The sequence below is a fragment of the Phlebotomus papatasi genome, chromosome 2, assembly GCF_024763615.1.
Source record: "Phlebotomus papatasi isolate M1 chromosome 2, Ppap_2.1, whole genome shotgun sequence".
NCBI lineage: Eukaryota > Metazoa > Arthropoda > Insecta > Diptera > Psychodidae > Phlebotomus > Phlebotomus papatasi.
In genome coordinates, this window is record NC_077223.1 from 95640222 (window position 1) to 95663521 (window position 23300).

A 23300-nucleotide genomic window follows, 5' to 3' on the forward strand; every position below is an offset into this window, starting at 1 on the left:
ACCTGGTCGGATCACATTGCAGAGATCTGTCGGAAGGTTTTTCTTACCTTGCGTACATTGCGGCGCTTTCAATCCTTTACGCCCCAAAACACTAGATTGCTACTGGTTAGGGCGCTGATTGTGCCCTTCTTCACCTATGGGTGTGAACTGTTCTTTCGAACACAACATGACGCTCTAAATCGTCTGAGACTGGCATTTAACTCATGTTTGCGGTATGTCTTCGGACTTCGTAAATATGATCATATTTCTGCATTTATCGACTCTATTCTCGGTCTTCCACTGCCCGGTTATCTCGATACCCGTGTGGTGGATTTCATCTCCAGGCTTCTTTCCACTGGTAAGCCGCGGTACCTCGCAGAGCTTGTGGTTGCTGGATCATCCTACAGGTCTTCGTGTCTCCGTGTGCCCAGTTCAGGGAGTCGTAATTTTCGCAACTCCATTTTTGTAGAGGGTGTCATACTCTGGAACACTTTGCCCAGAGAGCGAAAGAGGGGGCTTATCCTGAATCATGTTGCCTCTGCAGGCTCCTAATTTACCTTACTTTTGTATAGGGCCACTTTTGTACAGAGGACAGTTTGTCCTATTTTAAATTAAATAAATTGAATTGAAATTGAATTGAATTGAATTGAAATTTTTTCCAATTTCACTACTCACATTTGCGAATATTTTTCTCATTCGACTATTGCTGAATGAGCCGTCCGACATGTCGAAAATGTTCCAGCTGGATGACAACAACACACAAAAATCTTTTAAAATTTTCACTAAATTGGACTTTTAGACACAAGATTTTTATCACACAATACCCCTGAGATAGGAGCAAACACCTGAATAACGAAATTTAATTTTCCATAAAAATTGTCCTGGTATTTAATAAGCAAAACACTACCTAATTTTTGTCGGCACTGTCTTTTTCTAAATCACAACACATTTCTCTACTGGAGGAACTTTTCCTCCTAATGTTACACTATAATATTCTTGAGAAAACATGCAAAATTGCCAACTACTTTACGAATTCACAGCACTGAGTAATCCTATTTGCCATTTGACAAGTGAAATTTCCCCTCAGACATACCCAGCGAGAGGAAGATTATTTATAGGGACACTGAAAATCATTGGAAGAGCCCATTTTGGGGCGTCATATTTTAGTCGTGGGCGAGTAATCTAAGAGTTATTACGACGCCAAGTGACTTTCGTAATAACCGTCATATTATTCCCCATTTTCCGTCACTCGACGCTCTGATGACGGTAACAGGACCCATTTTTGAATCCAGAATACGTACATCCAACAGTAATCTTCCCCAAAATTGCCGTTTGGGCGTCGTAAATGTGCTTAGGGCATTAGACTTAATGTTTGATAGGGTCGTATTTTGCTGGAAAAGTGCACGTTTTTCTTCGATTTTTTTCGTGAAAAATGTTTAATATCCCAATTTTCTTGTGAACTTATTCAATGGAATCTCTGAATGTGCCAGAGCGACGTGCACCGTCCAAAGTGTGACCCAAAACTGTGAGGAATTCTCAAAGTCGGTACTCAATAATTTTGAATGATGTTTTTTCCAAGCTGCAAAAGTTCAATTTTCCTGAGCTTCCAATGCAATAAATTGTTTATGAATTTTCCTCCAGCTTCACCTTCAAAAACGACTCCTTCCGAGCAAAAGATTTTTACAGTAAGAATTAACCGTGATAAACTCTCTATAACTTGAACTAATGGGATTTTTTTTTCATAAAATTGAATGGGGTTAAAATTGCAATTTTAAGTCCATTTTTTGCTTTTGATTTTTGAACCCATGAAAATGGACTATAATCTCAAATTTGTCAGGAAATTTGAGGTGTTGGACTAGCTATTATGGCCATGGATAAAATTCATTTAGTAACTCAGAATAAAATCAACTTTTACATAACTGCAACATTACGAAGCTGCAAAATCTTCCCCTACAAATATATTTCTAAAGATATTAATATTTGGAAATATTTGGAAGCAAATCTGTTCAGTAAAACTTTAAGTATGATTCCTTAATTATGAAAAAATGTCTAAATGGTTATTACTTCAGAAAAATTATAAATAAAAAAATAAATTATAAATATCATAGTCTAATAAGGAATTCCATTTTCAACTCTGGACCCATTGCTCCAGTTTCGGATATCCTATCTTGCGACTTTCAATCTTTCTTTTCCTAGAAAGACACGTGAAACACTGTGTACAAATTTTCCGAGAAGGGAATTTTGCAAAAGTGGGAGAGATAGCTTGCGTATCTCGTGGGGGATGCTACAATAACTCCCTGTTTATCTACTGTGCACCTCCTCACCCCGAATTTGTTCCACCCTCACCACAAGTTTCTCAATATATAAGAGAGGAAGGCATCCCAGGAAGCAGACGACTGTGCGTAAGATAATCGCATAAAAATAGAGAGAGGATACGACTTTGAGGGTGGATCTGAATGATGATGATGGTTGGAAAGAAGAATGCAAGAGAGAAGCCACCCTTCTCACATATTCATGGTGCGATGGCACAAGAAGTCGGACTTATCATCCTCTTCTTCAACGTGAAAAGTATTCTTCTGCACGCCAGACTCCCTTAAGAGACGCAAGTGACAGTGATGAGGTGGGAAAAATCAATACTTGAGCCCCCCTTGAAGGTGTTTCTCAGCGATAAGATGCACAAATGGGTGTTTAGGAGCATACACAGAGAGCTTTTTAAATGAAAATTGCCCTGAAAAACGACGTAAATGGGAATTTCTCAGCGCCACAAAGAAGAAGGATATATTTTCCCAATTATCGATTGTGCAGGTGGTTTACCAGGAAGCAAAAAAAAAACGGAGCTAAACATTTCTCCTGTGAAAGTGAAATAATAGGAAAATGGAAACAATTGAGCCTTTCCCGCATAAGCTCACAATTTTGGCGGCAACAGCAAGTCACTTTGTGAATCTCCTTATTTGTGTTTTTCTTTTTTTTTTACTTGTGCTCCAGCAAAATAGGGATTATCGCGTGATTTAGTGAAGGATTTGCGTAATATTTTATTAGGAATTTACATATTTTTTTGCTTCCCCACAGCGAAATCCTACACACGCGAATTCATCGGATGTATCCTGAAAAAATATCCCTAAAAGCACAAAAATTCAGAAAGACTTCTCCAAAAACACAAAGTTGCAAGGAATTCATTAAGATCTCACCTGTCGATTTGATAAAACAAATACTACAAAGAAAATTTGCATACCATACTAAAAATTGCAAATTTTCAATTTTCATCGCAATTTTTTTTTGCAGTATGAGTCGTTAAAAAATTCAATTTTGTCACGTTTTATACTTAAATGTGAGGCGTTGGGAAAAAATGTGCGGGGAGAAAAGGTGTTTTTGATACAGGAAATTTAATTTCCCTTCCACATAAATTCTCTTATGCTGAAAAATATATACTTTTTTCGCCATTTCGTTCAAGTTTCACTTTAGGGAAAATTTGATCTATCCTAGAGGAACTTCCCCCCATCACTCGGTTAGGGTATGCTCCTCTCTGTTGAACACAAAACGTACATTTGTTGACTTTACCGAATTTGTCAAAAAAAAGCTATATTTTATTTTAACTTGAAAAAAATTAAATCGCACTGCAAGTATTTTAATCCCATAAAGAGAATTTTTCGATCATTAAATAATTAGAAAAAGAATTCTAAATACTTTGTGAATCTACTGGTCTTACTGGCATTGCACGTAGAGCACAAGTTTTTCCTCGTAATCTTCACTGAGAAAAAAAGGGGGTGCGATTAACTTTTCTTCCTCGTAACTTTAACACTTTTTAGGTGTAAAAATATATCAACATTATTTAATGTTAATTTTACACATTTTTAAGGGTAAATTTGACATAAAAAAGGATAACTTTAACCCCTAATACACCTAAAAAGCATAATATTTACACCGATTTCGGATCAGTACTGCAGGGTAAGATAAACATTTCCGAAATGTTATTTTAACTTTTTCGGATTTCTCTCACTCTCAGTGTTCAAATTTTGTTCTTAATTCTCCACAAATTCTTCCTCGTTATACATTTATAAAGCAGAGTAAAATTATTTACATTTGAGTTTCAAAAGAACGTGCGACATCAAAACCATGAAATGTTCAGAAAATGACATTTCAATACTTCAATATTTTCTGTTATTTATGTTATTATGTTATTTATGTTAAAATAAATTATTTAAAAAGCAAAAATTTTATTAAATGTCAGTAAATCTTGATCCATAATAGAACAAATATTTTATAAGAAAGAAACTATTTTCTCTCACCTCCGAAATAAATCTTATTAGAATGAAAAATTACTCAAATTTAATTAAATTTTTAAATAACATTAAATTGAAGTACCGTCTGATTGATTAGAGCTTTGAACTATTTCAGTGCTTTAAAGAAAACTTCAGCCAATCAATGGATACGATGAGACACTAAAAATATGTAACGGGATTCACTTTCAACCTTTTTGTAATGCTTTAAACCAGGGGCGAGCAAGAAACGTTTGAAACCGAACGAACGTCAAAATAAGTTTGTCTACTTACCGTTTTGACAATTAACGTAATATTTTTATTTGACGTTTGTTCAGTTTCAAACGGTACTTGCTCACTTCTGATTTAAACGCTTTAAAAGTATTGAAAATTGTTTCAAAAACAAACTTGTATGTTACTAGGGTAAAGTGCCCTCGAGTCGACCGGTTCCTCGACTCGACCCGGTGGGTCAATTTTTGAATGTTTGATAGTGAATTTCTATAAAATTGTCACTGATTCGTATTTATTTATGGAATGACCTATTAATGTTAGATCATACGCCAAATATTAGTGCAAATATAAATAAATTGAATAAATAACTCTACCGGTCAAATTCAGGGACCGGTCAACTTGAGGGCACTTTACCTTATATTATTAAAATTATATTTTTCGAATGTGGAAAAGTGATAATAATGTAGTTCATTCAATAATTGTTTCGTTTTTTTTTAATTACACTAAAAGCTTCCCATAAGCCTATCCTCAAGTCTGTAATGGAATTTTAATGGACATTCAGTTCTTAGTAGTATCACTAAATTTTGAGAGTATGGAGGATTATTAAACTCTTATTCTAGGGAGAAAATTAAACAATTCAAACATGATTGAAAACGGTGGCATTCCAAATCCCGAAAGCAAAATTCTCTAATGGCAAAAATCCTAAAAGGATCGAAATCACACAGAGGGAAATAGGGTAAGTGTTCCAAATTCCGGACAGCTTGCAATTTCGGCCATATGTTTTGTTCCTCGAATTTTCATGAATTTTTAGTTTTTGCATACTCTTGAAATTGTGCAATGCAAAAAATAACAAAAAATGTCGCTTCGTTGAACAAGATGATCTGAAAAAGACATTGAAAGAATTCCGGAAGGTGGCCGATATAGGCCACCAATGGTATGTCTACATTTTTTATTCATTTTGAAATGTATTAAGAATGATTTTAGATAAAATAAAGATGATAAACTATCTGCAAGGTTCCCAGCAACACTCCTTGTAAAAGAATAACAAAAATATTCAATTTTTATTAAAAATATTACATTTTCAACTTGAGATTTTAGCGCTTGCATCCAACTATGCCGAAATTTGGCTCTCTTACCCTAAGTGGAAGAATTTCTCTTGACTTTCGGAGTACCTTACTGGATTTTGTCCGGATACTTATAAGCCTTTCATTAAAGAAAACAAAATGTCCCATCTTTGCAAAATTTTGGAATTAAAATAATCATTTTAAAAACTCTCTCTCAAAAAATATATCAACGGTTTCGGAAAGCGTTTTCTGGATCAAAATGGCGGTCTTATGGTCTTTCGACTTTTATTATTGTTTTTTGGTTGCCTGTTTAATAAATTACTCGATATCCACAAATGTTGTACCGTCGGAACGGTTTTAAAATCCTCTACAATCTACATATTATTAATAATCTATGATTTTTTTGCAACCGCAAATACATTCATGGTGTATTTTTTTTGAGAATTTATGCAATAAAACCCTTTTCTCGTAACTTTATTACTACTGATCAATGTTGCAAAACTCTCGAGATTTCCCATGAATTTCCTGCAATACTTTTATTTCCGCAGAGTGTGATTCCATCGAGTGAAGTAATGTTGGAAATTGCTGTGAAGGCAAATGAGCAAAGTCTATACGAAATGTGTGTTAGCATATAACAATGAGAAATGTGAATTTCCTATTTAATGACAAAAGTATCACAAAACTTTTACCTTCATATATAGAAGTATATTTTGCGATGTGGAGGTTGGATGATGCCCAGGGTTTGGGAAAAGGGAGTGGCACCATGGAGAAGAGAAAAAAAAAGAGAGCAAATTGCTCTTCGGTTCATATAAAAGTTTTGCAATAGCAATAAGAAATTGCTGGATCAAACCGTATTAATGCAATGACTTCGACATTCTCTTTTTCTCTGGCGAATGACTGTGTGTGTATGCTAGATCTAATAAAAGCTCCCTCATTACGTCGAAGATGGTGATTAAAAGCTCCAGAATGGTGTCGACTCTGGGAAAATGCACAGGAGGAAAAAAGTGCTGGTATATGCCTTTTTATGTTGTACCCAGAGCCTTAATGTGTGTCCATCGTGAGTTTATGGGAAAGAATTGGTACTTCGCTAATTAGGATCACATTGCTATTTATGTCTTTCATACCAGACATACAAGAGAGGCACTTTTACTACATGTTGCTCTTGGAATATTGGAAAAAAAAATCTGATTGGATTTGTACAACCATATTACGTGTATACTTATCGAACCATATTAGATATGTGGTTTACCCAAACCCATCTGAAATATTTCACAAACCTTTTTCCTCCTTATCTGACATTCATACTCTCTGTATTTTTTTCGAATTTTATGTTCAAACCCTCTTATCCTGTGAGATTGATAAAAAGTATTTCAAAATATGATACAAATTCCATATGAAGCACTTTTCACTCTTACGCGTTTTTTTTCCACAGAGATTTCGTTGAGAGTTTTATACAAATACAGTCTAAATATTTTACAGAACCCAGAGAAAAATCGATAGAATTTAAATATCATTCTTCAGTGGTATACATTTTGCATTTGGGATTAGAGGGTATGGTACTTCAACTCCGACGTTTTCGCATCGATGCTCCAATAATAACACTTGCATCAGTATAATATTTCACACCTTACTATTTTCGTATATATTTCTATGCTAAGTTGTGGAAACATTCCCAAAAACACCTCACATAGTCCCATACCCTTGGCTGTCCACCCCATTTTGCCATGGCGGGTGAAAGTATCTTGGAACGTGCCGGAGAAAACCGGGATGAATGGGAAGAATATTGCTTCCCACATTCAGTCTACGAGATGGAAAATGTTCTCTGGGACCTGATGTATTTCCACTTTGTTACATTTTGCATTTTATATGCCTTTCATGTGTATAAATTTACAGATAAAATGTCCATCGATTTCTAGACGGAGTACAGTGGACGTATAGAAGGACTTCGGGAATAGAAATTGAGTTTCAATTTCAATGATTTCCTATTAAGTTTTTCTTACTTCTCTCGCAAAGGATCCTTCGGGAAGTTTTCTTGTAACGTTCACTCATCTGCAAATATTTATGAACATGCAATAAATACTCAAAAAGCCAAATATTTGTCTTGTAGAACAAGAAGTACAAGCCATTTAGCATTTAGAAACATGGAACTATAAAATAATTATCAATACCATACCCATAGCAAATTTTGTCTAATTTACAGTTTAGTGATATCACATTATAGGGTAAGTGTGCCAAATTCCGGCCAGCTTGCAATTTCGACCACCTGTTTTGTTCCTTGAATTTCCATGAATTTTTATTTTTTGCATACTCTTGAGATTGTACAATGCAAAAAATAACGAAAAATGTCGCTTCGATCAACAAGATTATCTGAAAAAGTCATTGAAAGAATTCCAGAAAGGCAAGAAACTGTGAGAATGAAGGTGGCCGAAATAGGGCACCAAAGCTAAGTCTATATTTTTAATCATTTTAACGGCGTTATCACACTTGCGCATTAAAATTTTAATGTGATTCACATTAATTGTCCCTTGTGAGCGTCCAAATATATTATTTGTGTCTTTGAGTCACTTAATATTTGGGGTTTTTTTATTTATTGATAAAGAAGTAAACTTGGTCTGCAAAAAAAAAGTTTAAATTCACTTAAAGCATAAATATTTTTCACATTAAAAAATTAAAGAGAAAATCGCATTAATTTTTCGCATTAATGCTATAAATCAATTTATATCAAATTTTGCGGGCCAAGTCTACCTTTTTATCAACAAATAAATCAAATTTTGAAAATAAAATGATTCAAACACACAAATTACATATTTGGACTCTCACCAGAGACAATTAATGTGAATCATATTAAAATTTTAATGTGCAAGTGTGATAACACAGTAAAATGTATTAAAAATGGTTATAGAGTAAATAAAGACGGTAAACTGTTTACAAGGTTCCAAGCAACACTCTTTAAGAAGAAAGAATTAAAAAAATCAATTTGAATTTAAAATATTACATTTCAAACTTGAGACTTTGACGCTTGCAAGCAACTATGCCGAAGTTTTGCACACTTACCCTAATTGGTTTTTATATTCCAAATTTTAAAATAGTAGAATTTATTAAAAAAAAAAACAAATAAAAAGTGCTTAAAAAATACATTTTAAAATATTTTAGAATGAATAACAAACATACCGGACAAATAAAAAGTAAATTTGAGAATGGTATATCATTTACGGGGCATTACCGATTATATCCGATGCAACCGGATTGAACATTTCAAGACGTTTCAAAACAAATCCAATTTTAAGCAAATCGTTTGAAAATTAGACCTTCTAAATAAGTTTAACTTTGACCTTCGAAAATTCGATATTGAAATGGTTTTCGAAGATAGGTGTCTAACGCGTCTAAGGACAAAATATTCACCTTGATTTCAAAACATATTAGAAAATTTGTGGAAAACTAGCAGTAAAAAAATACAGTAGATTTCAAAAATATTTTGCATAATTTATATTCAGGAAACCAGATGGAAAAATTCGTAGAAAAATTACATTTTAAAATTTTTCTATTTGCAAATAAATTGCCTGTAAGCAACAGATCTTGCTTATGGATTTTCAAAAAAAATATTCATTTTATTTCATATAAAAAATAATTGGTTTCCAAAAGTTGATCCTTTTACATGTGCCAAAAGTTTGTTGCCTCATTTGAAAAAGTTACTTAAAATTGTCAAATACGTGCAGCCAACATCATATCATCCCATTATGTTATTTCAGAGACAAATGATAAATTTGCACATTTTTAAAGTTTACAATAGTGAATATACGCATACGCATATAACTGTAATGGGAAATAATTAAAAAAAAGTATTTTTTGTTAATTTATAATTTGGACTAAAATTGAAAAGTTATTGCAAGTTAAAAAAAAAGGAAATCGACCAACAGATCCAGGAATAACTCCGTAATGCTCTGAATAAAACCTTTTATTTTTTCCTTTGCCAAAACGTTTATGAAAATTTCACTGCTAATAAAGTTTTAAGTTGAGTACAACTGAAATTTGTATTTTTAGTGTCCAAATTACATTTTTAATTGCTCATATTTACAGTACATTTTATTGTCAGTAATGCAATCTTATATCTAAATCAGTTCAACTTATGTTTTTTTTCATAGGGAGAGGTGGGGCGCCTTTGAGCTATGGGGCTACATTGATATACGATTTTTTCGCATACTTCTAAAAGAAACTAACTATAACGTTAAGCAATTTAGATAGACGAAAGTGTTCTGGATATAAATAAAATAATTGCAAAGTCCTACTTACTTTAGAAATATGCGAAAAGTCGTATAATGTAGCCCCACAGCTCAAAATAGCCCCACCTCCCCCTATGCATATCTTCTAATTCGCCGACTCTATGAACTTTATCTTTAAAATAAATTATAATTTTATTTGAAAAATTGACTTTTTGCAATAAACATTTACTACATACCCTTTAGTGATGTATTTAACCCATTCGTACCTATCGATTAATATATTAATCAAAAAATAGACGATTTTTGATTATTTATTTCTGCGCAATTGATGTCCGAATTTCTGTCGAGAATGGATTTTTCGTTACTTTGGTCTTTCAATTACTTCGAAAAAATAGTCCGACAGCGATGGAAATACATTTTGTTGTTCTTTTCTCGCTTCGCGGAAAGTCATGCAAAATTTTTGCTCAAAATGGCAAACGGAAAATTTTCATAAAATCGGAATTTCTTAAAATTGACCTCCATTCTCTTTCCTGATTTGAATTCTGATTGCTAATTCGTGTTCTTAGATAGTTAGTCTATCTAAATCAAAAGAGTTTGTAATTAATTAATGTACAGAATTTAAATTCAGTGACCCTTAAGACGCGTGTTTGACAAGGATTCCCCGCGCCCCCATGATAGATATTTTTTTCTTTTCAAAAAATCATCTATTAATCTGTATAAAACTAATTCCAAAATACGAACAATCTATTTCAAGTATTTCTGGTACATTGACTGAATGGGTTAACTGGGTTTTGACTTACATAAGTTTTAATTGAAAAATCCCATTTGAGTACAAACGAATTAAAAATGTTAAAAAGCGGAATATGCAGTCTTGGCCACAACGAACTCTGAGTTCTGAGCCTAATATAGTGGATAATTAATTAACAAGTGAAATCCTTACGATAATAATCTAAAATTGATTTATTTTTGCAATCTACTAACTAGTAAAAAAAAATTTCTAAAATTATCATTTTATTTTAAATTTTGCTATCTTTGACTATACGAATTATAGAAAATACAAACCATTATTTCTTAGTGTATCGTAAATTTTTGGTTTTAGTTTAATGGTTCTAGAGATCTCCAAGTCTAATATTGTAGCAATTTATGCTACTGACTCACACCGGAACCTCAGTCTTCCGGAGTAGAGCCCACATTGCCCATTCCCGGAGATCCACGAATCGAGCTTCCCATCAGCTTCATGGTTGAAGGCCGACTGCGGAACCGATTCGTAGATAATAATGCTCATCATTCCATCTATCGGTGATATATAGTAGCCTTTGAAGTTAGCCGTTATAGCACCCCTCAGAGTCACCACCGCAACTGAACAGTGATTGGTTTTGGTACCGCTTGCTTAGAAGAATCTTCGTCAGGACGGGCTTTCTCCCTCTAACTCTTCTAGGCTCAACAGTCCTACTACAATATCAGCATACGTTTCACTCATAAGGATCATAAGAGTCACTATGATAATGAGAACCTAAAAAGCTTAAGAAATATATGTACGTTTTAACAAAATTGTCAAAGAATTCTAAAAGAATATAAAAAGCTCAATTAGTCGTCGCAGTATTATTCATATTTGTTAATTCGGTTAATTCTCTTCAACAATAATATGGATTACAATTAAAAATTTATTCTAGCAGTCGTAGTCGTAAAAACAAAGTTTAGTTTGTTATAAATAAAGTTAAGGACAGAAAAAGCCCTAGGAAATTTTCAACGACACTATTATTATTATTATTATTATTCGAGACGAGTCGTAAAGGTTTGTAGAGATCTTGTCTAAAACTGGACCACGTCAATAGCAACAGAATTTACCATCATAAAATCTCTTGCATCACAAGATGAACGAGACAAAGAACAAACATTCCAAGAACATTGTAGAACAAATACTACAACTATGGTGTAGTATAGTTATGTTAATATGAATAAGATGGGCAAATGCAGACTGTGTACTTATTTCACATCATTGAACACAAATCAAAGTTTCAGGACACTCTTCAGGAATATCTAACAAAGTGAAAACTCTTGCTTGACTTCATCTCTTTCAAACAAACATGAGAATGAATAGATTCTTCATGACCTCAAAATGACAAGCTTCGGTTACCACAAATTCCTGTGGAACATTTCAGGGAAAACGTGTAATTTTTCCCTTCTGCGATACATTTCTATTAAAATAATTTTTATTTTAGCTCAGATGGAAGCTGAAAGAAGTTATTTTAGAAATCCTGAACAATTTTAATTTTGTTTCCAATGAATTAATAAGAAAATTTATTAATAGACATTTTAGTATGAATAATAAAGGTATTATTCAATCGATCGATAGGTTTATATGAAGATTGCCACAAAATTGAAAATTAATATATTCCAACTCGTGAATTTCATATCCTGTAGGTTCCCTTATTTCAGTTCACATTAAAAAATCCCCCTACTATAAACCGATCTTGGTTTATCAGTAATTAATTTTAGAAAATTCAACAATAGCTGCTTTTCACCTTAGAGTGTGATACCTCATAATTAAGATTGCATTTCAAAGGTACTCCGTATAACCATAGGTATAACGAGCATTATAGAGAGTTTTGCCATAGAAACAAACTAAGAACATTGTTGTAACTTTCGAAATATACCCTTGTTGGAGATAATTGTTGGAGAACACCAAAAGGGCGCGAACTAGCAAGTTGATGAAAATTCTCTTCTATGTTGCACCTGTAAGCTTTAATAAATTCTTCCTCTGCAAACTTTTGATAACTGAAAATATCATCGGACCACTCCAGAATTCCAAAGGGTGTAGAGTGGCAACAAGGATTGGGTGGACAAGAGAGCATCCACCTGAAAAGTTGAACACAAATGTTTTGTGGCGCACAAACAACGAGTAGCCTAGTTAGCAATTGAAGACCATCCCTCTAAACTTTGAGCTCTCTATGTCGAGGGTGCACTTCCCACCTGACATTCAGGTGGCTAATTTACAAATGTAGCCAAAGCAGTGAATGGCTCAAAAGTGGCATTGTTTGTCGATATATGCATGGTACGGGTAGATAATAATATTGGTACTCTAAGCACATCAACTATAGGGAAAAAGTGAGAAACTTTTGCAACTTTACATCAAGCTTTTTGAAGTACTATTGTGTTTATAGTGCTAAGCTTTTGATACTCATGAAAATCAGGATAAAATACTATGTAACTTTTCATTGGTTAGTCTGACAAAATTGCAATATATCTTTTACAATGTCTCATCCTCAAAACACACCTTCAAAAGTTTACTAAATTCAAAAGCTTTCAAAAGCAAGTACGTTGGAAAATATTTTTACTTGACCTAAGTGTGTTTTATTTTACCAGAAGACACTTTAAAGAACAAAAATCAACCATTAATAAGGACAATGTAGATTCATAAAATTGAAACTATACTACACAAAAAAATATTTAGTAACATTGTTCGTAAAGTTCGTAAATATCTGTGATTCCTTGGTGACTTATTAAATACTCGTAAAGCGTAAGCCACTAAAAAGTTCGTAAAATTTTGTACTTTTTCACAAACTTTGTTCGTAACATCATGACTTGACGATCATTTTCTGTACTTTTACAAACATTTTCATTTTTGGTTATATGACAAAACTTTACGAACAAATAACAAAATACTACGAACATTTATTGTGTGTTTATGAACATTAACGAACAAATGTTTGATGTAAAAGAACAAAAATTCTCGTCAAATAATAATCTCACGAACAATGCTTGTTAAAAATATAAGTTACAAACTTTTAAAAAATTGTTGGATTTACGAGCATTTCGTAAGCATTCAGTATTAATTTACAAACATTTACAAACAATTTTACGAAATATTTTTTTTTGTACTTCACCAGATAAAATTTTTTCAAATTTTGTATTGGATTTGATTAAACACTATAAAATATCAATCAAGTTGACTTTTAATCAATCAAAATAGGGCAAGTGTGCCAAATTTCGACCAGCTTTAAATTTCGGACACTTTGAGTGTAATTTCGGCCAAGCAAAAAAATGAAATTAAATTATGTATGTTATCTTCGAATAGTCAATAAATTCATTTTGCTTTTAAATATTTATTCATTTTAGGATGTATTTACACAAAGACCTTTAAATTTTAGGTATAATTTGAATTTAAATTGCGTTGTAAAAACTCAGTGTGGAAAGAGTCTTACAAAAAATGTGACAGATCGATTGTGTTTCTAGCAGTCTTGTGATTTGTGGTGAAGTACAGAAGGTTTTCCTTCGGTGTTTTTCATGAAAATTGATTAGTTTTCATTAGAGATTGGTTCTGTTTATGTTAATAGTGAATCAATCTTTAAATTTCGGGTGAAATTTCCCAGCTGGATCCTGTATTTCGCTTAAAAAAGTATGTATTTTGTGAGCGCCTCTACAATGAGGTAGTGTTGCCTATTCCGGCAACATCACTTACAACACTTACCCTAGCTGTATGAAAATATTAGGTAGTACTTTAGTAAAAGTGAAATTTAACCATTCCTCACCATTGAAACGGATTAACGGAACCATTAAAAGTTCACCATTAAAACAGAAATGATACAAGTGCTCTAACGTTGATAGGGGAAAGTACTCTACTTTCGAATGTTCATACCTTCGAATAATGTGAATTTTCTTTTAGTTTTCCCGAGAAACTTACACATTTCTATTAAATATTAGTTGGCTTGCCATCAATTGTTGATAATTCCGTAATAATTTAGTGTAAACCTCTTACGAAAAACATAAGAAATTCACATTATTTGAAGGCACGAACGTTCGAAAAGAGAGCACTTTCCCCTAGTTCCTTTGAATATTTTTTGGGTGTAGGGGAAGGCTTTCATGTTTTCATACACTGTCTGTGCACACATCATATTTTTCCCATATTCTTTTAATGAATCTGACTAGCTAGTCTTAAGTCATACATTTCCTGAAAAAAATAGGTCAAAAAAATATAAAGTGTTCGAAGCCTTAGTATATGCGAAACCTGAAATCCTTCCCCTACCAACAGATAATTGAAAATGTTCATTAAACTTTGGCTTTTATGGAGAGAAATTTATTGTAAACACAGGCAAAGTTTGATCGTCATTTTGGATATTTGGCCTAATAAATGATATTATGACATTACTCCTGAGTAAGTGACTTGAGGTGTTCATTCGGCCTGCAGATCCACATATGCAATTTCTACTTCCAAGAACCGATGCAAGAAGTAGTATGAAAAGTTTCTACAGGATGATGCTCGCGTGCATAAACTTTATCGATGCAAACCGACGGATGAATAAGTTTCATCAAGACGGATATGATGTTAATGTTTTGCAGATCTTGTTGGATGGATGGGAGAAGGCCAGCAAGAGTTGGAATACTCAAAGATTAAACTCATATGGAGTTTTCCGCTATTTGTGTAATTTCTCAGTGAATATGGAGAACTTTCTGCATATAATAATTATCATTGCATTCACTTATACATACATAAACATTTTATTCTACCTTCTTGAATTCCTTTGCCGGTGATTACATGATAAATTTTCAGAATATTTGCACAGTACATAATGCTAGAATTTGATTATTTTCATCTTGGGTGTGTATTACGTGTTTACTAAGAGTCTCAAAAATCAACTAAATCAAAGTGATTTATAAGACACACGCAGTTTACTGAACACCAGATAAATAATTTTGTAATTATAGTAATTTTGGTCAGTTATTAGTATTATTAATCGTATCGAGACACTTTATTTGGTATTACAATGTAATCATTACAATGTGCCTCGCGTTGGAAGAATCTGCTGATCATAGATCGTTCAGGAACGCCTTCCCCAGGGGCCCATCAAGCCTAATAAAAAGTGAAGCTATTTTTCACTTTTCCTCGTAAAAAATTTCGAAGCTATTGCACTGCGACTTATACAAATTTGCTCGTAATTCTTGTATAATTTTGGCGATCATTATGAAATATGTATTTTTAGATAGCTTTTAATACACGATTTCGAAATATATCAGACTAATAAGTCAATTCTCTTTAGGAAGAAACTTGCCAGTAGTCTTCAGTGCCTCTATGCAAAAACGTATGAAAAAATGAAATGTCGAGAGGCCCGTGCCTTCCCCGTAGTGAATGTTTCTTCCGTGCTCCTGAAGTTTCTTCCGAACTCACAGCTGTGAGACTCGAGTCAGAGATCTCACCGCCCAAGAGCCAACGGTCTTGCCTATTGAGCGACTGAGAGATCCCCAATTTGGTCAGTAAATTAATAAGCAGTTGAGAATTTCTTGACGTCACGGCGTTTATCCGTTTTCAGTATGTTTGGTACCACGATTAAACTCATCAACTACCGGCCTTCAATGATCTTCTCGTAAATGGACATTCTCAAATTCAGTCCTCTTCAAAACCATGTTTTTTGGTTAATTCGGAAATTCAGACCAATAATTTCCTTAATATCTGGAATGTTATCTGATATAGTCCAGGGATTAAGGTTTATATATGCCAATGAACTCTAATCATTCTTGCTAACGATTTTCCAGTGTGAAATATATAAAATCTAATATTGAACTGAAATTTTAGTGTTTTCTTTTGTGTATTACATACTCACGCAACGCAAGATAATTCTTTAACATAACAAAAAAAGTTAAACAACTCCAAAGAGCGTATTTATAAACCGATTGCGGACAATCTGTACTCATTTTAGTAGTAGTAAGTAGTAATATTTATTCAATCACAAAAATAGGGTTTACATTTGTGATAAAGAAAAAAAGAAAAACAAGTAAAAAACAGCAACAAAAAAAGAAAAAGAAAAATAAAAGAAGGATTTACAATAGTATAAGTAAAGGTAGGGTAAGTGTGCCAAATTCCGGCCATCTTGTAATTCCGACCACATTTTTTATTCCTCGAATTTTGATGAATTTTTGGTTTTTATATACTCTAGAGTTTATACAATTCAAAAGAATAACAAAAAATGAAGCTTCGAAAAACAATGGACAAAAAACTATGACAATGAAGGTGGCCGAAATAAGGCACCAAAGCTATGTCAATATTTTTATTTATTTTAAAATGCATTAAGAATAATTTTAGAGTAAATAAAGTCGATAAACTGTCTACAAGGTTCCAAGTAACACTCCTTAAGAAGAAGTAATAAAAATATTCAATTTGTATTAATAATATTGCATTTGAAACTTGAGACCTTGGCGCTTGCATGCAACTATGCCGAAATTTGGCACACTTACCCTAAATGAAAATTAAATAAGAAAAAAAAAGATCAAAAAAAGAGATCTAGTAAGTGCTTCCTAAAGATTCAGCCTGAAAAAAAAGTCTCGGATACCATCTGCAGACCTACACAGGTCACGGTTAACTTGGTACGGAATTAAAGACAACTACGCCCTTTAGAAATAATGACCGGTAAAGACAGTCACTACCTTAAAGTTTATTTACCTTAAAGTTTCTTAAACGAATTCCTCAAATTTGAACGACCGACACGCGACGACCGACGCGACGGTTGAATTCAAAATGTAAAATCTGAGGTTATGTAAAGAGAGCTTTACGTAGAGTAGAATAAGAATTAGAACGATGCTAATTATGTTTTTTATTTTCTTTTGTTTCCAAAAACGAGAATTTTGAAAATTTTTAATTTTTGAAAAGTAAAAAATAAATAAATGCCGATTATTAAAACTCAACCCATTAACACATGTGTCAAATGTATCTTAACCTTTTACTTTTGTCTATAAAAAGACGTTTTTATATAAAAATAAAAAAAATCCAAATACGCGAGTTCCAAAAATGTTGATTTTATAGCTATCCATAGGCGTGCAAGAACTGCTAAAACCGAATATACGTCAAATAAAACATGTACGTCAATCGTCAAAACGCTACCAGAACAAACTTATTTTGACGTTTATTCGGTTTTCAACGGTTCTTGCACACCTATGACCTATAGGGTAAAGTGGTACAAGTTAGACAATGGCACAATTTGGACAGGGCTTTTTTTCCTGATAAATTTAATACTTCATTTTTATTTGTATATTTTTAATGCTTTAGTTTTATAATTTGGTTCCTTGTGCTTAAAAACAAATTTTGTACTGTATTTATCAAGAAAAGAGCCATGTCCAACTACCGGAAAATTGTCCAACTTGTAACACTATGTCCAACTTGTATCACTTTACCCTATTCCTTGAAAAGTTGAACTTCCAATCAAAATTTTATCAAATTGCTCTCAGTAGTGTGTAGGTGCCTTTACGCTATTTTGGGCTATCTTTTAAGTGACCTAAAAATTGGTTTAAATCGGTAATCTAAATAAAAATTCTAAAAACTCATAAGCATAATGCTATTCTTTATGAATTGCACCGTTCCACAAAAAATACGTAACTGCTTTTGGAACTTAGCATATTAAGTCACGAATTCGAGCATTTCACGAAGCTGGGACGCCTTGTCACGTTCATTGATTGTGTACAACTTTGAAGATTTTTAGCTTAACAAATAGTTCTGAAATCCTACATTGTACAAATATGTTTAGCTTCTGTCCTCACGTATGCTGTCATAGAACATGTGACAATTGTGATTCTCTTCTGACCACTTTTGCTTTTCCACACATTGTCAATGGACACCCCAGAACTGCTGGTCACATAGAGGGGGGTTGTATCTATTGGGAAAACGTTTGAACTCTATTTGGACAATAAACCACGTGGGGTGTTTACCATTTTTATTGACTTTGGGGAAAAAGTTAAGTCGACCCATTGAATGGTAAATGAGACAAATATTTTTTGTTTTAAGAAATTGGGCTTCAACAGCGAAAAAACTGGTATTAAATAATTTTATTGCTTGCAATTTCCGACTACTTTTTTCTCCAATCAATGAAGCAATATTAAAAGTTTAATTACAACTTCCTCAATGTACATTTTCAAATGGGACCCTCATTAGTGTAGCTTGGAAAGCTTCCATAGGTATTGTACATAGATTTATACATATATGCAATGTAACTATGGAGTCTCAATGCTAATAATGGTTGCATTTTGTTTTGTAAGAATGCTCCCTCGGCTTTTTGCAGTTGTAAACAATAATGGCACACCGAAAAATTCCTTTTTAGCATGCTAAAGTCACATTAACACTTCATTATGGTTATTTTGTACATAAGCAGTTTTTTTTTATTGCAGAATGGATGTGAAATTAGCTTTTCATGATAATATCCCCTCTTTCACAGTACTTTTCCTTTCTCATTCTCACCATCTTTTCCCATTGAATGTACTCAATTATATTTAATACAATCTCATTGGAAATTTTTCAATGAAGAGCAGAAATATTTCAAAAGTGATTCTAATTTGGTGCAAAATGTAAGTAAAATGAGGAAAATTTATGTGCAATTGAGGAAAATGTGAAATAATTTACGACCTCTTGACACTTGTAGAGGATGCCAGCCGAGAGAGATAAAATGCTTTTTTATTCATGTAGATTAACTAAGCAGAAAATTCCACTAAGAAATCCACCATCGTCTCTACTCTAATGTCTCTCTACTTCTTTAGATGCTGCAACAAAGACCATCAAGGAGACCCTTCTCTCAGACTCTGATTCTTTTAATGTACATTCACCACGAAAGGGTGGTGCAACATATGATGGAATTATTCTGCATAATGTTATTATAATTTCACAAGAGATTTTTTTAAAGACAACAAAAATGCACTCCTTTTGCATGGTTCTTTTCATTCATTCAGCTTAAATGCTTCATGTCTTTGGTACTTTATGGCAATACAATTGAAATGCTTTACATTTAAAACACTTCAAGAAATGCTAAAAATACCGAGACTGCAGCTGTAAACTTAAAAACCACACATTGACAAAGTAATTAATTTAATTAAAATAATAGTCAAGATTTTAATAGAATTTCCACATTCTTATGCAAATTTTGAGGTTATAAGAGGATCTTCTACTCAGGAATGTAACTAAAAATTTGCGAAAGCATAGATCTTCCGAATTCAATGAAGTAAGAAAACTGACGTAGTGACTTAAACTCGAAGGCAGGATACAAATCTCCCTTCCGGAAGCGTCAGTTGAAATGGATTCAATCCGGAGTAAAAATACTCAGTTTCCCAAAGCTTTCGGCGTACTACACACCTTCCTAAGTGGTGACTGAAACTACTACAATAGTTCTTTGTCTCTCTTGTGATAAAGACCCATGTTGTAGTCACTATTATTTTCAACGAAATTCAGAGAACAAAATTGTTTCAGTCACCACTGAGGAAGGCGTGCAGTACGCCGAAAGCTTTGGGAAACTGAGTATTTTTACTCTGGATTGAATCCATTTCCACTTACACTAGTAAAAATAAAACGATGATCGGTCATCTTTTGAAAAAGCTGATCGAAATTCGCCTATTTTTTATTGATTTGAAAAGCTGATTTTCAGTGTTTCCCAATTGATGATATGTCATTTATTCAAAAAGCTGAAAAGTGTTTTCAGATTTAACAATAAGTTCTATCAGATGTCTGTGGAAAACTTTTTGCTCAGATCTAAAGAGTATTCTGAAAACAAAATCTTGCAACTTTTCACGATTTTCCACAAGAAAATCGAGTAAAAAGTCTTCGTCATTTCATCTATTAGAAACACTGAAAAAAAACGTCACTTATTTTACATACATTCAAACCATCTTTCAAATCACTGAAAATTACTAATATTTTCAGACGGGTTTTTCTTGGGGAAAAATTGGTGGGACTGAGCAGGTTACACATTTTTTGCCTTTGCTCTGTCCCAAAAAGTAGGTTAAGCATGAATTATTTATTCAATTTGCTCTATTTTGTTTGTAAAACGGGTAATATTTTTCGTGCAACTTCATTTATTGAAACACTGAAAAACATGGCTTACAAATATCAGTGGTTGACACATCACAAACATGTCAGTTGTCAAAGAAAATGGCGTCAGTGCGGTGACGTCTTTCTTTTGTCTGTGCAATTTGTCGCAGAAAAATAAAGAAATGGGCACAATTTCTCCACCAAAAGTTGTTTGGAGATGCCCTACGTTCGTGAAGTGCGTTGGAAGTGATAGTGATGGTGTGAAAGGGATGTTGGTGTTCAGTGAAAAGTGAAAGACATCCCTTGACTCTTGTGGCTGTCAAAAATGCATCAAAAGACTCCAATATGAGGCTGGTTGACTTCTCCGGATCCTGCGTCATCTCGATCTCAGGACAAATTGTGTCATCTTGTAACTGGTGCCAAGACAATCAGAAAATGCATGTGTGCTGGTGAAATTGCTCCTCCAGGGAGGAATTTTGTCAAGTAAGATACTCTGTCCTCATCCCTATCCTCCTCTGTCTGGTTCTCTAGGGAGTCTCTTGACCCTCTTGGAGTCATGTGATAAGCGTATCACAAGTACCCTCAGAGCCTAGGTTTTTGGGCTGAGGGTGGGAAAAATAGTTCCCGGAAAGCCCAAAGTGAGGTTATATTAACTTATAGATGTATTTTATTGGATCTAGTTTGGATGCCAGACAAAATCTACAAATGAAGACACCCTACTAAAGAATCTACTACAAAGGAAGACACTCTGGGTGCTGGAGGTAAGCTGCTCAAGCTGCAGAGAGCTGAAAGTTATGCGATCTCATACGACAAGATGCCACAAGAGAGAGAGGGGAGGATTGGAGATCAGCATTCCCCGTCAGAAATCATCAAGAAGATTACATTGATCATCGACGTAGTATATCGAGGTGACCATTGCTGGGATTGAAGGTGGTTTCCAGACCACTACCGGAAAGAGATAAATAAATTCGCGGATGATGGTGTGGTTTCAGGTGATTCAGGTGGTTCTGATGGTTCAGGTGAGCTTAATATAAAATTTTATAGGTTAACCCTTTAAGGACAAGAAGGTCGAAAATTGGGGGTGCAGAAAAAATAATTTTTAGTGACTTCTGCGAGCGAAACATAACTTTAGACGGGCGTAGGAAAGATATCTCTTTTTGGGTAACCGGAGTCACCGGTAATCCCATCGTCCTTAGAGGGTTAAAAGTTTATACAGAAAATTTTATATTCGCGTCTGATCAGTCCAGCCACATAATTCAAAATGATCAGTAAGAAAAAGGTCAGTAAAAAAAGGGCACAAAAAAGTTTAAAAAGATCAGTAAAAAGAAATTAAATTGAAAATCAGTGAAAAATAAAATACGGTCAGTAAAAAATTTAAAATGAGCAGTAAAAAATAAAATTTTATCAGTTTAAAATGCAAAGCGGTCAGCGAAAATTAAAAAGTGGTCAGTAAAAAATTAAAATTGGTCAGTAAGAAATTAAATATGAGAAGTAAAAAAAATAAACTGTGGGCAATAAAAAATAAAAATTGGTTAATTTTTTACTGATCACTTTTTATTTTTTACTGACCACATTTTATTTTATACTGACCATTTTTTATTTTTTACTGCTCATTTTTAATTTTTCACTGATCATTTTTTTAATTTTTCACTGATCAACTCGAATATTTCTAATGCCGGCATTGAATAAACGAGCAGTAAAAAGTCAAATTTGGTCAGAAAAAATTCGAAATGATCAGTAAAAAAATAAAAAAATGGTCAGTAAAAAATAAAAAAGGGGCAGCAAAAAGTTTAAAAAGACCAGTAAAAAAATAAAAAAAGAGCAGTACTTTATTAAAAGCAGTCAGTAAAAAAAGAAAAGTGGTCAGCAAAAAATTAAACATGATCAGTAAAAAATAAAGTGATCAGTAAAAATAAAACATGATCAGTAAAAAGTAAAAGATGATCAGTAAAAAACAAAAAGTGGCCAGTAAAAAATAAAAAGTGGTTAGTATAAAAATAAAAAGTGGATTACTGCTCATTTTTAATTTTTTGCTGATTTTTCAATTTTTTTTACTGATCATTTTTAATTTTTTTCTCATCACTTTTAATACTTTACTGATCACATTTAATGTTTTACTGACCATTTTTAATCTTTTATTGACTACATTTAATTTTTGACTGTCCACTTTTAATTTTTTACTGACCAATTTTTATCTTTTTCATGACCAGTTTTAATTTTTTACTATACGCTTTTAATTTTTTACTGACCAATTTGTTTTTTTTACTAGCCACTTTTAATCTTATATGTCGTCTACACATTAGTAGATTTTTTTTTTAAATGCCTTTTTAAAAAAATTTCTACTAGTGTGTAGACGCCATTACTGGCCAATTTTTATTTTTTACTGCTCGTTTTTAATTTTTTACTGACCGATTTTTATTTTTTACTGACTACTTTGATTATTTTACTGACCTCTTTGAATTTTCTGCTGACCAATTTTTATTTTTTACTGCTCCTTTTTAATTTTTTGCTGACTACTTTTTAATATTTCACTGATCAATACGAATATTTCTACTGATCATTTTTAATTTTTTGCTGATCACTTTTTATTTTTTACTGACAAAATTTTACTTTTTACTGACAAAATTGAAAATTTTTGTTGATTATTTAGAATTATTTGCTGATCCAATTTGATTTTATGCTCACCACTTTTGACTTTTTACTGACCACTTGTTTTTTTTGCCTTAAATTAATATTTATAAAATAAAATGGCAGAAAACAAATGGTAAATAAA

General features: G+C 32.9%; 1 protein-coding gene and 1 long non-coding RNA gene across 3 annotated transcripts in view; both read left to right on the forward strand.

Annotated features, from left to right (window-relative positions):
- Positions 1 to 23300, forward strand: part of LOC129802524 (semaphorin-2A) — a 610443-nt gene that overhangs the window by 515669 nt on the left and 71474 nt on the right. The gene's annotated exons all lie outside the window — the stretch shown is intronic.
- Positions 20612 to 22055, forward strand: LOC129802530 (uncharacterized). The gene is made up of 2 exons (XR_008751807.1): positions 20612 to 21010; positions 21208 to 22055. It is a non-coding gene; the product is annotated as an uncharacterized LOC129802530 (long non-coding RNA).